Source organism: Dermochelys coriacea, chromosome 10 (genome assembly GCF_009764565.3).
Source record: "Dermochelys coriacea isolate rDerCor1 chromosome 10, rDerCor1.pri.v4, whole genome shotgun sequence".
NCBI lineage: Eukaryota > Metazoa > Chordata > Testudines > Dermochelyidae > Dermochelys > Dermochelys coriacea.
The window spans coordinates 43,994,914-44,009,162 of record NC_050077.1 but is presented as its reverse complement, the minus strand read 5'-3'; the positions used below and the strand labels follow the sequence as shown (position 1 = coordinate 44,009,162).

Genomic DNA, 14,249 nt, shown 5'->3' with positions numbered 1-14,249 from the left:
CAGAAGAATTAAGGCTGCTGCCAGACCCAAGCCATAGACTTTCTGTATGTTTTCAGCAGGCCTGTGAAATCTCTTACCCTGAGCTGTAGCTCACGAAAGCTTATGCTCAAATAAATTTGTTAGTCTCTAAGGTGCCACAAGTCCTGCTTTTCTTCCTGCTGGCTTGCTAAAACAAATAGCAGGAGAGGGAAAAGAGCTGGAGGAAGCAAGCTGGCTGTTAGGAGAGTGTTTGAACTTGTAGAAAAGCTTATGTAGAGATAGTCTTTAAAACTACAATGTGAAACAACAGCTCAGGGTGACAGAGACCGCACCAGGCACCTTGCTTTGGAGCTCAGTGGAGACTTAACATTTGGCTCTTATTGGATGGAAATGACATCTGAGAGAAATGCCATGGGCCAGCTCCCCAGCTGGTGTCAATAAGCAAGCATAGTTCCACAGGAGTCACTGAAGCTACGCTGATTCACGCCAGCTGAGGATCTAGCCTGTTTCATAGATAGCTGGGTCACTTTTACAGCTCTTTCAAGTCAGCCCAGCTGCTATCCAAGCTGTCAATTCACTTGGTAGCAGAGGAAAGGCTAAGATTTACCCCTCCTCCCACTGCCCATTTTTAAGGTTTTTTTTGCATTTTATTGACACGACAGAGGGGGGACGAAGCACATCTGTTTGACCAGAGAACTGAGGGACACTCTGATGCAATAAGGAGTGGCTGTGACACATACATTTCTGATTGAATGCAAGATTTCCTTTGGAGAGGAGTTTGTCATCCAGCTGCGAGCTCCTATAAATCACCCAAACCACTAGCGATACCAGCCCCATCTACTGTTCCATGCCTCTGGTCTCAGGCCGAACGCAAAGTAAAACAAATTGCTGCCTTCCCAGACACCATTTCCAACACCACCCATCCTCTGCCGTAAGCAGCAGCTGCCTCCCATTCAAGTTTCTTATCTGCTATAACCAGGCTTATCAGGCAGAAGTGCGCAGCATGAAGCAGTTACCAAACCAAAAGCAAACATGGTCCCAGGGCTTCCCGCAGAGGGTTATCACCTGATGCCAGAGAAATGACACTTCCTCTTTGTACGGCTGGATACTACAGTGGAGTCTGGGTTCCTCGCTGCGACAAGGAAATCAACCAGACAGAGGCTAAAAGGGACCACACAACAGAGGAACAGAAGAAGCGGCACAGAAGTGGAAGACTAATTAAAGACACCGAGACTGGGACGATGACTAACAAAGTGAAGCTGGGGAGACAGCGGTTTGGGGCAATGCTGCGGAAAGACGCTTCACCAGGAGCCCTGTCAGGCAATTTAGGTGTGTGTCTGCACCACAAAATCCAGTTGTGAACATAGGCAGTGGGTAGAATAGGGCAGGGAAGACTTGGCACTGCTGCCGACCCGCCGCCAGACACCTGGGCCGCAGTAGCCCCACCCCTTCACCGAGACCTCCACTGCCTGCACCTCCTCCACTCCACCCCCACCTCCGGAGGACCCCACTGCTCTTGTCATGTCCCTCCTCCTCCTCCTCAGGGCCGGGGAGAGCCAGTGGCTTGGCCGGGGGGCCAGTGGCTTGGGGGGGCTGGCAGCTAGGGCCGGTGCTGGTGGGGGGGGGCTGGCGGCTTGGGGGGTTGGCAGCTTGGGCCGGTGCTGGTGGGGGAACTGGTGGCTCAGCTGTCAGGGTTGTCAGGGGCACGGGGGCTGGTGGCTTGGTGTGGTGCTGAGGCCGGCCTTGCACTTGGCTGGCAGATTGACCCGGCAGCAGTATGTCGGGGGGGCTGGTGGCTTGGCCCAGGGCTCCTCGGTCATGGGGGGGCCCCCTCAGGGCTTCTCCTGCTAGGGAGGTAGGATTTCAGGGCTCTGGCATGTGGGGCAGGGGCCCTTGGGAGAAGGGGCGGGGCTGGCGGGCTAGCCTCCACAAAGCAGGGGTTCACCTGCTGCCCACGGTTGTGATCATTAGGTCCCCGCAGACTTTAACCATGACAGGCCGACATGACGGCAGACTAAGCTTGACCTCATCTTCACTGATGTGGTTGGCATCGCAGCAGCAAAGCCAGCCAATAATTAGGGCCCTACCAAATTCATGGCCAGGAAAAACACGTCACAGACCGTAAAATCTGGTCTCCCCCTGTTAAATCTGGTTATGTGTGTGCTTTTCCCCTACACTACACAAATTTCACAGGGGACACAAGTGTTTCTCAAATTGGGGGTCCTGATCACAGTTGTCAACTTTCATGCAGCAAATAAGCACCCGGACTTTCACAATAAGCCAAAATTCAAGCTAATCCCATTTCAAAACAAGGCCAAAACAAGCCAATCCCTAAAAACCCCAATACTCTATGGGACTAGATCCTCCCAGCGTGCAGTTGGATTGTGGTGGGCCTGCTGTGCACCTGACTCTCTCCCCTGCTTACCCCTTGCCCCTGTTTGCCCCCCTTGCCGGGAGCCGATCAAAATAAAAGCAGCAACAAGCTACAACAGGCCAAAAACTAGCCAACAAGCAACTCACAAGCCAATTAAACCAAAAACAAGCACAATTTCTGTGTTTTTTCCGCAGGTTTGGCATGTCTGGTCCTGACCGAAAAGAGGATGGCAGGGAAGTAACAAGATTATTTGAGGGGGAGGTCGCGGTATTGCCACCCCCTACTTCTGCTCTGCCTTCAGAGCTGGGCAGCTGGAGAGTGGCAGCTGCTGACTGAGGGACCAGCTCTGCGCTGCTGCCTGCAGAAGTAAGGGTGGCAATACCACACCATGTCATCCTTCCTTCTGCGCTGCCTTCAAAGCTGGGCTCCTGGCCAGCAGCCGCCGTTCTCCAGCTGCCAGGCTCCGAGGCAGTGCCACTAGCAGCAGCAGTGCAGACCCCCCACCCCACACAATACCCATGACCCCCCCAACTCCTTTTTGGGTCAGGACCCCTACAATTACAACACCTTGACATTTCAGATTTAAATAGCTGAAATCATGAAATTTGTGATTTTTTAAATCCCATGACCGTGAAATTGACCAAAATGGAGCCTGAATTTGGCAGAGCCCTACCTATAACGTTTGGTTGCAATGGAGTCGCTCCTTCCTCTTGTTCTTGGAGGCAGCAGCACTTGCACGGAGAGACCCAGGAAGCAACTTCCAGCCCCAAGATCGCTCACTTTTCAAAACAGAGCAAATGCTCACCGGGGTCCAGGCTGGATCATCGCCATGGCAGCAGGAACACCTGGCACTGTCACCCACTGAACAAACATCAGGGCGGGGTCTAAGGGACAACAAGAGGCGGCCCATGGAACCTCCGTCTGTACGGCAGCGTCTCCAGGACGCCAGACAATGCTGCGGAATAGGGGCCTGATCTCTAGAAGCAACCGATAGACGAGAAGGCTCTGCACACACACCTCCATGTACGACACCTTATTTAACCAGAAACCCAATCCCCACGGTGGGGATTTGTGAGAACTGAACCCAGGTGAGCGGAGCTCCAAGCAGGCAGCGCTTCCGCACCACCCCCAGACAGCTTCAGCAGAGCCCCTCTCACCACATCTTGCGGCCTGGGAGACCAGTCGCTGCAGGAAGTGACACCCACACAGCCCCTCCCACAAACTCTGATTGGCCCAGACTGATTATTTAAGCCTGGAGGGAGTGCTAGGATGGCCCTTGCCTTGCTCCTGGTCCCCACTTCCACACCCTGCCCTGCCCTGCGGTTCCTGGCTACTGATTCTAGCCCAACCCTGAGCTCTGGACTGCAGCTACCGACTCCAGCTTAATTCCTCAGGCCTGACTGCCTCTGGCTCTAACCACTGAACATGACTGCCTACACCCTGCCCCACAGAGCTTGCACTCTCCAGTCAAGAGGCAGAGAGAGGCAGGCACGTGGGAAGGAGTTCTAAGGAAAAGGCAATTCGCAGCCGGGTGCGGATGGAGCTTGTGAGTGGCCAATATCCATGTTAAGTCTGAATCGGAGGCCAGACTGGGCAGAAGCAGCGAGCTCTGGAGAAGAAGGGTGGGGTGTGGCAGAGAAGCACTCCATTGTGTAGTCTGCAGAAGGCTGGAATACTGTGGTCTCATTCGGATTACTTGGCTTGGTGTGTGGGTGCAGGGTGGGGTTGGTGCCTGTGCTATACAGGAGATCAGGTGGTCCCTTGCGCCCTTGAACTCTAGGACTCCAAAGAGGGGATGTCAGTCACCCAGGCTCCCAGGGAGCAGGAGGCAAAGGCAGAAGCATGAGAGAGAGGAGCCAACAGGAACAGCCCTGTGGGGAGGACAGGCAAGGCAGGCAGAAACCAGGGGCAAGGCAGTGCAGTCCTGCAGGAAGGATGGCAAGGAGTTTGCAGATAAAGCCAGCAAAGGAATTCCAGGACGGGACATGGCCAGAGCAGCAGGAGGGGGAGATTATTTTAGCAGCTGACAGTGGGATAAGATGAAAAGCTGAGCGTCAGGGAGGCTGGGTAGGAGGTGGTTAGAGTGGTTCTAAAGCCCCCCCTACACACACACACACAGGAAGCTAGTGGAGTGGTTTCTTTGGGAAGGAGAGAACTCACCCCAAAGGGCAAAGGGGATACTCAGCAAATCAGGATCTTAGCAGCAGAGAACTGAGAAACTCAGTAACATGTAAGCAGTGAGCAAAAGGAAACAGTGCCTGCAGGTTGCCGAGGGAAGCTCTGAACAATTCAGCTTACAGCTCTGAGAACATGGCAGCAGATTAAAGCCTGGGACTGGAAGCTGATCCAGACCTTGGTCTGCTGCGAGAGTGTGGGAAGATGGATGCATTAGCCAACAGCTTCGGGGTGGGGCAGCAGCAGCCCTTATTAGGGGCCATTACCATGGCTGATTCCCAGTCTTTCCCCCTCCGATGCAACACAGCACTGAACACGCTGCAGGATTATACACTGCAGAGCCTGGATTCTTCCTTGTTTTTTGTCAAGTGGAACCTTGCCATTAGGTGCCAGCTAAACTGGTCTCAGGGGATAAATAACCTTCTCATTCACCACCTCGCTCTTCCAAACCCTGAGTTATTGGGAGCCAGGGCAAGGTGACAATGGTCTGCATGATGCAGTTACCTGAGCTCCTGCACTGTCACAAAGGGTCCTGAGTGAGGTCTCCTCTCCGAGCAGGGATAACCATGTTCTGGAGAGACTGGCTGCGCCTCAGATGGTGCTGAGACGCCACCTACCCACCGGTCACCCAGCTGGGAAGCACTGAACTCGCTCAGCAGACGCTCTCACACTAGGGCACAAGAGGGGTTTGTTTGTTCAATAACACCTGTTCCAAATCTTTTCTGGGAATGTATGTGACAGGCAACCCAGCTATCATGCACAGATGACAGAGGGATTTTTCCCCTTTCTGGATAATGAGGTATTAGTCTCTCTACAGTTCAACAGTTTGAAAATGGCCGATTTTTATTCCACATTGCTCAATTTCTCCTTTTTTTTGGTTGCTTTAACTCCATCGAGAAGTGGGAAAAAACCCACCCGCTTCAGGTCACATGTCAGCAGGACCCTGCCCGGAAAGGACAGATGAGTTCTGGAGGGGGCAGTCAGGGGACAAGGAGCGGGGGGAGTGGATGGGTCGGGAGTTCTGAGGTGCCAGTCAGGGGGAGGGGGTGGATAGGGGGAAGGGGCTACACTGTTTGGGGAGGCACAGTCTTTCCTACCTGGCCCTCCATACAGTTTCACAACCCCAATGTGGCCCTTGGGCCAAAAAGTTTGCCCACCCCAGTAATAGGTTGGAATTTCATTTATATAGTTATGAGGCTGAAAATGTGTCCTCATGGCTTAAAACAAGCCCAGGCAAAACTCTCCAGGAACAGAGGGGCAGTTCACACCTCATCAGGGCATGTATGGGACAAACCCAGCCCAGCCTCACAGGAACAAAGGATGCTGGCCTAGGCAGCAGCAAAGGATCTACTGGACTCTCGAGTAAGTCACCCCCCTTCTCTTGGTCAGTTTGGGACTGCGATGAGGTAATGCTCACCTGTCCCTGAAGGGGAGGGGGCAAAGCCAAGAGGGAAGAAAGAACATGATAAAAGGGAGAGACATTTGCCATGCTCTTCCTCTCCTCTTTTCCACCTCCATCTACAGACACCACCACCAAGCAACTGAAGCGCTGATCAAAGGAGAGAGCCTGACTGAAAGGCAACCAGCTAGCCTGTGGTGAAAAACATCTAAGTTTGTAAGGGCATTGAAAGTGTTAAGATCAGTTTAGAATGCATTTTGCTTTTATTTCATTTGACCAAATCTGACTTCTTGTGCTTTGACTTATAATCACTTAAAATCTATCATTTGTAGTTAATAAATGTGTTTGTTTATTCTACCTGAAGCAGTGCATTTGATTTGAAGCCTATCAGAGACTCCCCTTGGGATGACAAGCCTGGTACATATCAATTTGTTAAACGGACGAACTCATATAAGCTTGCAGTGTCCAGCAGGCATAAGTGGACACTGCAAGATGGAGGTTCCTAGGGTTGTATCTGGGACCGGAGATGTTAGCTAGTGTCATTCGGTTACAAAGTCCAAGCAGCGGCTGGCCAAAAGTTCTCTCTCATGTTCTGGGAGCAGCTTACATGCTAGAGCAGAGATAGGCAAACTACAGCCAGCAGGACCGTCCTGCCCAGTCCCTGAGCTCCATCGGGGGAGGCTCGTCCCGGCCCCTCCCGCACTGTCTCCCCTCCCCCGCAGCCTGAGCGCGCTGCATGGCGGCATAACTGGCTCCAGCATGGTAAGGGGGTGGGGAGCAGGGAGTCCCGGGGCAGCAGTCAGGAGACAGGGAGCAGAGGGCGGTCAGGGGATGGGAAACAGGGAGGGTTGGATAGGACATGGGAGTCCCAGGGGGCCTGTCAGGGGTCAGGAAGAAGGGGGCGTTGGATAGGGGGTGCGGTCCTGGGGGGCAGTTAGGAGCAGGGGTCCCAGGAGGGCGCAGTCAGGGGACAAGGAGCAGGGGGGTTGGATGGGTCAAGGATTCTGAGGGGGGCAGTCAGGGGGCGGGAAGTGGGAGGGGGCAGATAGGGAGCGGGGGCCAGGTTGTTTGGGGAGGCACAGCCTTCCCTATCCGGCCCTCCATATAGCTTTACAACCCCGATGTAGCCCTTGGGCCAAAAAGTTTGCTCACCCCTGTGCTAGAGGCTGTGCATGAACAGCCCGGGAGTGGGGGTTCTCACAGTGGAGCTGGGTAAGGCTGGCTCCCAGAGTCGAGGACTGGAGTGACTTAGCAGATCATCCGTCCACATAACACCAGGGGAATGTCATACTTACTCTCACAGCAAAGGAAAACAACCAGAGAACCTCAGAGGAGCCACTGCCACAGACTGGAAACTTTTACTGCCCGGGGAGTCATAGAATATCAGGGTTGGAAGGGACCTCAGGAGGTCATCTAGTCCAACTCCCCCCCCTGCTCAAAGCAGGACCAATCCCCAATTTTTGCCCCTGATCCCTAAATGGCCCCCCTCAAGGACTGAACTCACAACCCTGGGTTTAGCAGGCCAATGCTCAAACCACTGAGCTATCTCTCCCCCCTTCATGCCACTTCTCTTTGACATGGAGACAACTGGTAACCCCACATAGATCCTTAATGCCTTGTCATTTGCAGTTATACATTAGCCAGCTGGGCGGCATGCAAGCACTCTGAGTTAACAAGGTATACTCTAGCCTGAGCAGTTCTGTCGGAGGCTCTATAGAAGGCGGCCAGCTGAGATCATATAGCTCTGCTAGCAAACAAAGGATTGAAACAGAATAAAAGGTCTATAAAAAACAAACAGTTCAAGTGTGTAATGAATGCAAACAGCTTTCGCCACATACAGTCAACAGCACATTGGGATGCCTCCTACCAAACAGCTGCCCACATTGCAACTGGCACTAATTGGCTGCTGGGACTGCCACAAGACTGAATTTCTCGGTTCCTCCTCCACGTGGTCCCTCTAGGGCGGGGGCATGTCGTGTCGCTGGAGGAACATGGCTGTGACACGCCCATTCTGGGCATATGCAGCCACCTCCAATCTGCAGGGCCCTTAATCAGCACTCGCATTCACCCACACATTGTAACTGAAAGGAAGTAACTGGCGTGGGTTGAGTGCATAAGGAAACGGCTGAGCTCGGGCTCCATACCACAGTCAGCCTTAAAATAACTACATCCTGCCAACTCGGGGAAGGGAAAGAGTTCCCAGAGAGTTGGTTGAAAGAATCCAGCCTCTAGGGATTTTAAATAAGGAAAGTCACAGGAGCTGAGTTCAGAAGAAAACGGATTCAGAGTGATTACTCACAGTTACAAGAGCCTGAGATCAGTAGCATATTAGGGTTGGTCTTACCCCGCAGAGTTAGCCAGGGTCTTATACCCAACCACCCTCCTGTCCATCCATGAAACGCTCTCACCTGAGGTTAGTGATGCTTTTGTAATGCCGATAGACCCCGGTCGTTGGTGGGCGTGATCGAACCTGGGGCCTCTGGAGCTCAGTGCATGAGCCTCTACCACATGAGCTAAAAGCCAACTGGCTGTTAAAATGAGTCTGCTCTACAGCCTTAGTTATCTCTCTCTCTAAGTGGTCTCGGTGCCACTAGATGGGACAGAACACCACACCCAGATGATGTGTGGGTTACACTTTCACCCTGGGCTATCTGGTCTGGCTGGTGGTGGGTTAGAGAGCAGGTGCTGCTTTAACTCGGGCTGGTAACCCACCCACTTTGCTGTGAGGATGCAGACTAAACTACCCAAGTGCTGACAGTCCTCCAATGCCTCCAAAAATCCCCCCTCCTGCACATACCCAGAAGGATGGACAAGTTCTCCCACAATTCACTGGGAAAGAACCACAGAGCTGTTCAGTTTGCTGCAGCACAAAGAACCATGGGCTATGCCCCCCAGAAGTCCATAGGCAAGCACAACACTGCAAGGACACAGTCACTTGGGCAAGGCTCTGCAGAGGCTGGGCTACGTTAACCTGAGTGCCGATCAGCCAAGCTATCCCTGCTCTGAAGACAGACCCTAAGATTATTGCCTCCTCTGGCTCAGAGCACAAACTCTCTCCCCTGACACCCATCCGGAGCTTTATATGAAGCCTTCAACCTCCCAGGAGAGGGTAACTCAGAGCAGCACACAGATGCAGATAGCAGTGCCAAAGCTCTCTCCTTCCATGCAAGTCAAGTAGCTGCTATCCAGGGAAACCAAACTGTCACGCAGCTTGGCAAAATCTGCCGCTAGTGAGATCGAAACCAAAGGGACCTTATGCAGCACGGAGCAGTGCTTGGGCATGCAGGCCTCCAAGCCTTTTAAAGGTTTAGCATGTCCTGTCCACCTGGCACAGTTCAAGGGGTCACACGAGGTCAGGGACTAGTGCTAGAAAGGAGAGTCTTTGGCTGGGCCCACGGGCAGGTAAGGCACATGTACCCAGGAGGATACATAAAAGGAACCAGCAACCATGTTAGCACAAATCAGATGACTCCCGTTCTTAGAACAAGCTCCTTGAACCTCTGGGTAACGAGCATCTAAGATTCTCTCTCTAGGGAACAAAGTTCACACTCAGGAAGAATCAGAACTTCCCTGTTTTTGCTTCCTGGATGCTCGGATAAAAACAAATCCCATGATTGTTTCTCATTTCCATGCAGAGGTTTTCAAATTGCTAACATTGCCTTTAAAAGAAGGCCACTTACCTTTAAGATCAGTATTATTTGCTGGCAGGAAAAGAAAAGGAATTAATCTTCAAAAAGAATTAAATCAATACACTAGTTTAAGGACCTTAGACAAGGCCACGAAAACTGGACAGCCCAAGCTCCACAGCAGGAATTCAGACAGAGAAGAGTTGCACGAAAACATCTTCTGCTTCACTTAGAAGCCTCTCACTTTGCCTGCAAACTCCTACAAAACATTTTGCTGCAGACCCTCGGAGACCTCAGCCTCTTGCCACAAAGCAAAGCCGTGCACCTCTGTGCTAGGTGAGAAATCAAGGCAGCCAGCTGACTGGCATTTCAGGAAGCAAACTGGAACAGAAAAAATAAACCACTTGCTAATTCTAGACAAACACTTTCAACTATATTCCACCAACACGTGGTTTGGGATGGGTTAGAAGTCCACACACCCCCTCAGCAAATGCCTCCTGCCCTGCAAAAACTGAGTAGCAAGAATGGCTAGTGAAGCCAGTAAATGTAACTGGCCTGTCATCGCAGCAAACGTGCCCCATGAGACTGGCAAGCAGAGGCTGACTGGAACCCAGAACCCTGGAATCAAACAGCTCAGCGAGATGTGCAGTATAAAAGGAGTTACAAAGCCCCTCAGGGTTACAGTTAACTTCTGAGCTTGCAATCAATGTAGAGTGATTTAACAATGTGCTTGGCTAAACTCAGCTCAAGATGAAAGGATGTTTTCAGACCTAGGTCCCTCCAGCTGGCCTGGTCCACAGTCTGAGGGACACGGAAGATGGTGATTCAAAGGAACAGGGTGGGTATGTGGCTGAGCAGCTCTGTCTACACTTCCAAGGTTTGCAGCTTGTACGAAATCCCATTGCCGGGGAACCCCCAATTTGGCCAAAGTAATAATGTTGGTGTCACCGGTTGGCAAGATTCTATCAGTCCCCGTGTGTAGGATCAGAACTAAGACAGGCACCCACCAGACCTGGGGCAATAACCCAGTGACCGGCCTCGAGGTAAGCGCAGCTCAAGACAACAAGTCTACAAGCTGCAGAATCCTTGAGCGGCATGGATTCCTGGTGGTTAGAACAGTCAGACGTCTCAGCAAGAAACAGGTCTTCCAACCCCAAGAGAAGCTGAAGCACTGCTGTAGCACATTACAGAGACAAGCTAATGGCTTGTGCCACCACTGGCCCTGAACAGTTAAGGTGCCATGGATGCGCTAGACTTGAGACCATAGAGACCGTCCCATCCTCCCACCACCGCATGACCCTTTAAGCGCTGAAGCCACTATGCTGCTTCCTCTGGCAGGGCGGATTTTGCAGAGATACAGGGTTGCTCCCAAGAGGCGTGTCATAGAAGTCTGGGGTTAGTTTCTGATCAGATGTACCAGGAAAGCTGGTGTACGGGTTTGTTCCCGATGCTGCTACAGAGAGACATGCACACAAGCAGTAACAGGGACAAGCTGCCTACAGTAGGATCTCCAGCTAGACCTGCTCAGAGTGGGGGAAACTTACATCACTGACACAGGGACACTGCCAAGTCTGAGGCACCCAGAAGTTACCTGAAATGAACAGATTGCTCCCTGGATTTCTGAAGAATCAGCTTCCCTCTCCCTGCTTAAGAAAGGAGAGATGGTTGTGGGATCTCTGCACCTTCCCTGGATGACCCCTTACCTAAACCAGTCTCCTCCAGTCCCTCAGCTCTGATCACATGAGCAGCCCCAGAGTCTGCAAGAATCCTGCTTGGGCATGGGGCCCTGGGTAATTCAAAGGCTTGTCTGCCCCAGAACAGAGCAGAAGGGGACAAGGGAAAGTGCTACATGCCTGTGCACCATTGACCAAGCCACCGGCAGCTGCTGCCCGGAAGATTTAATGTTAAGCCAATCAAGGGGACAAGGGAAAGTGCTACATGCCTGTGCACCATTGACCAAGCCACCTGCCCGGAAGATTTAATGTTAAGCCAATCGACGACGCACAGTCCCCAGAGCTCCATCCCCTCTGGCATTCACTCAGGAACAGACTCCTCCTTCCTCCCCTCCTCCACTCCCCTTCAACTCGAAGCCCTAATCCTCTCTGCAATGTCATTACAATACAGTGAAATTGCATCTTTTCTTTGTTCTGCCCAGTTATTTCAGATCGCTTGGTGGCTGTTTCTCTTCTGATGTATTATCTACACTCATCTGAGACATCTCGCATGTCCAGACAGGCACCTCTTCTTCAATGAGCCTGATTCATTACAAACCAGGGGAGACACAAGGATCTCATGGACTGCCACCAGGATGCTGCTGCAGGTGGGAAGCAGCAGAAGCAGGCCAAAGATCCAGCAACTAGGAGAGACACCCCTACTAAGGCATAAGCAGCTTGGATTCATCTTTCTTCCACAAAACCCATTAGCTTCTTTCTGAGTCTCTCTGTGGCATTGGCTGCCCCTTACTTCAAGGCCCTGCAAACCAACTCCCAGCCACGTCTCTTCAGGTTCCAATCCCACAAGCCAAGGCACTCGATGGCCTGGCGCGTCCTGCTCTCGCTCTGCTGCTGGTTGCTTTCCACAGAGCTGCGCAGAATTTTGGGGGGCCTGGGGCAAAATCTGAAATGGAGGCCCCCCCATGCTTCCAAGAATTTTACCCCGAGGGGAGGCTGGCAGGGGGAGTGGGGGAAGGCTGGAGAGTGACCCTGCATTGCACTCGCCCCGCATCGGCGGATCCTGTCCCATGGGGCTGGGCCCAGCTCCCCACTCCAGGCTTGACTTCCTGGTGCATGGGGTAACAGTACTACTCAGGTTTGGCCCAGCCGCCCGCAGTCATGACAGAGCAGCAGTCAGGCCAAATCTGCATGGCACTGTGTACCCATGCACCAGGTTGCAACCCCACTCAGTTTGGGAGCCCTCTGAAACAAGGGGCCTGGAGCAAACTGTCCCTTCCCCTCCTCCCCAGCAGCCCTGGCCTTCCACACAGCCCCCATGCCTGGAATCCTCTTGCAGACTTCTTCCAGAAACCCTATTAGCTGCAACCACCTGCTCAGAGAAGTGTTAACATGCTCCAGTTTGTTCTTGTGGCTCTCAGGCTCCCTGAGGAAAGACATCGCCAACAGGGGAGTAGAGAGAACAGTGCAGATCATTAAAGGATCTGCAAACCCATACATATCTGGGCCTGACGTGGCACTATCAGAAAACAGAACACTCTGAAATGAGTCCAAAAAAGTCAAGATCCTTTTAAACTACACCCTGCATGCACACCCAAAGCCAGCGTCCTGGATCAAGCCTTTTACAGGTGCATGAGTGACAATCTCCCATGCACTGGGCATCTGCATTTTCCCCAACAGCATCAGAAGTCTCGCTAACAAAAGTTGATCTCCCCGATCCAATTGTAACAATGCTTTGAGCCATACTGATGAAAAGCACTAGAGAAAAGCTAGGAATGATTATGACAGCATAGACATGACCGAAATAAAGCTAGGATACATTTTTCAAATTTTCAAGATTGACAAAACGTGTCATGAAAGAAGTCATTGGTTTTCGACCAGAGATAGTTCTAACCATGTTTTAGTGGTGTCCCTAAACCTTGGTCCTGTCTTAGACATGCCCACGGCTTTGCATGGGTCATAGAATATCAGTAAGGTCTTGTCTACACTACAAAATGCAACTGTGTTGTAGCCAGGCCAGAGACAGCCACATTGTAACAGAGACCCTTGGCACTGCTGTAACCCTAAGGCAGATGAGGCTTTTAGTATCCAAGTACCTCACCTATTCGTGCTGCTGCACTAAAAAGTTGTCTGAACCCTGCCCCCGCCCCAGTTTTGCTAGTCTTAATGCACATTCATTTGACACTTGACATGTACAAAACTGAACAGCAAAGTAGCTGGAGTTTGATGGCCCTGCCATGGAAGTTGGTCTTTCAGGAGAACTAAAAGAGGCACATTTGAGCCTGCTTGCACCAACCCTCGTGGAAAGGGGCAACACTGGAAAGTCCAGAGTCAAGTAATCGTAGAAATGTAGGGCTGGAAGGGACCTTGGGAGGTCATCTAGTCCAGCCCCCTGGACTGAGGCAGGACCAAGTAAACCTAGACCAGCCCTGACAGGTGTTTGCCCAACCTGGTCTTAAAAAATTATCGTGAAGCCAGCTCCTAGCCACCTATAGCTCTAGTTTAACCAACAAGAGGTTTGCTTTATTGTTTAAACACTAACCACTCAAGTTCTTCTTGGAGATTTCCAAGCCAACACTGCAACAGAACAGAAGCCAGCTTACAATCTTGCAGCAGCTGGGTGGCCAACCTTACCCCTTCTTAGCTCTATGGGGGCTCCTTATGAATTGATCATTTCAATTACATGCCTTATCAGGACAGCTCAGTGAGAAAATCTCCCTGTACATGATACTGCTGCGAGGGCACCGGGGGGAGGGGTGGGGGAGGCAGCTTCTTGGTCAGACAGAGAACATTTTGGGTTAACTGGTTGCTATATTAAACCACTACAATTATTCTCCAAGTTCTCAGCCAGGACCGCTAGTTAAAACTGCTTTTCTCTGCATCAAAAATATACAGCATTTTAAAAGTATCTTGATTCCTTGTGAGGCAAGACTGGTAATGACACGAAAGCCATAAAGCTACTGAAACAAAGAACATGATGGGAATCAACAGGTGAGGTTAAGAGGTTCAATGGCTCACTGTTTAAG

The 14,249-nt window shown here is 51.7% G+C and overlaps 1 protein-coding gene across 1 annotated transcript in view; it reads right to left on the bottom strand.

Moving 5' to 3' along the window:
• The window catches only part of GRAMD2A (GRAM domain containing 2A), a 76,078-nt gene that overhangs the window by 39,353 nt on the left and 22,476 nt on the right, over nt 1-14,249 (bottom strand). The window lies entirely within an intron of this gene.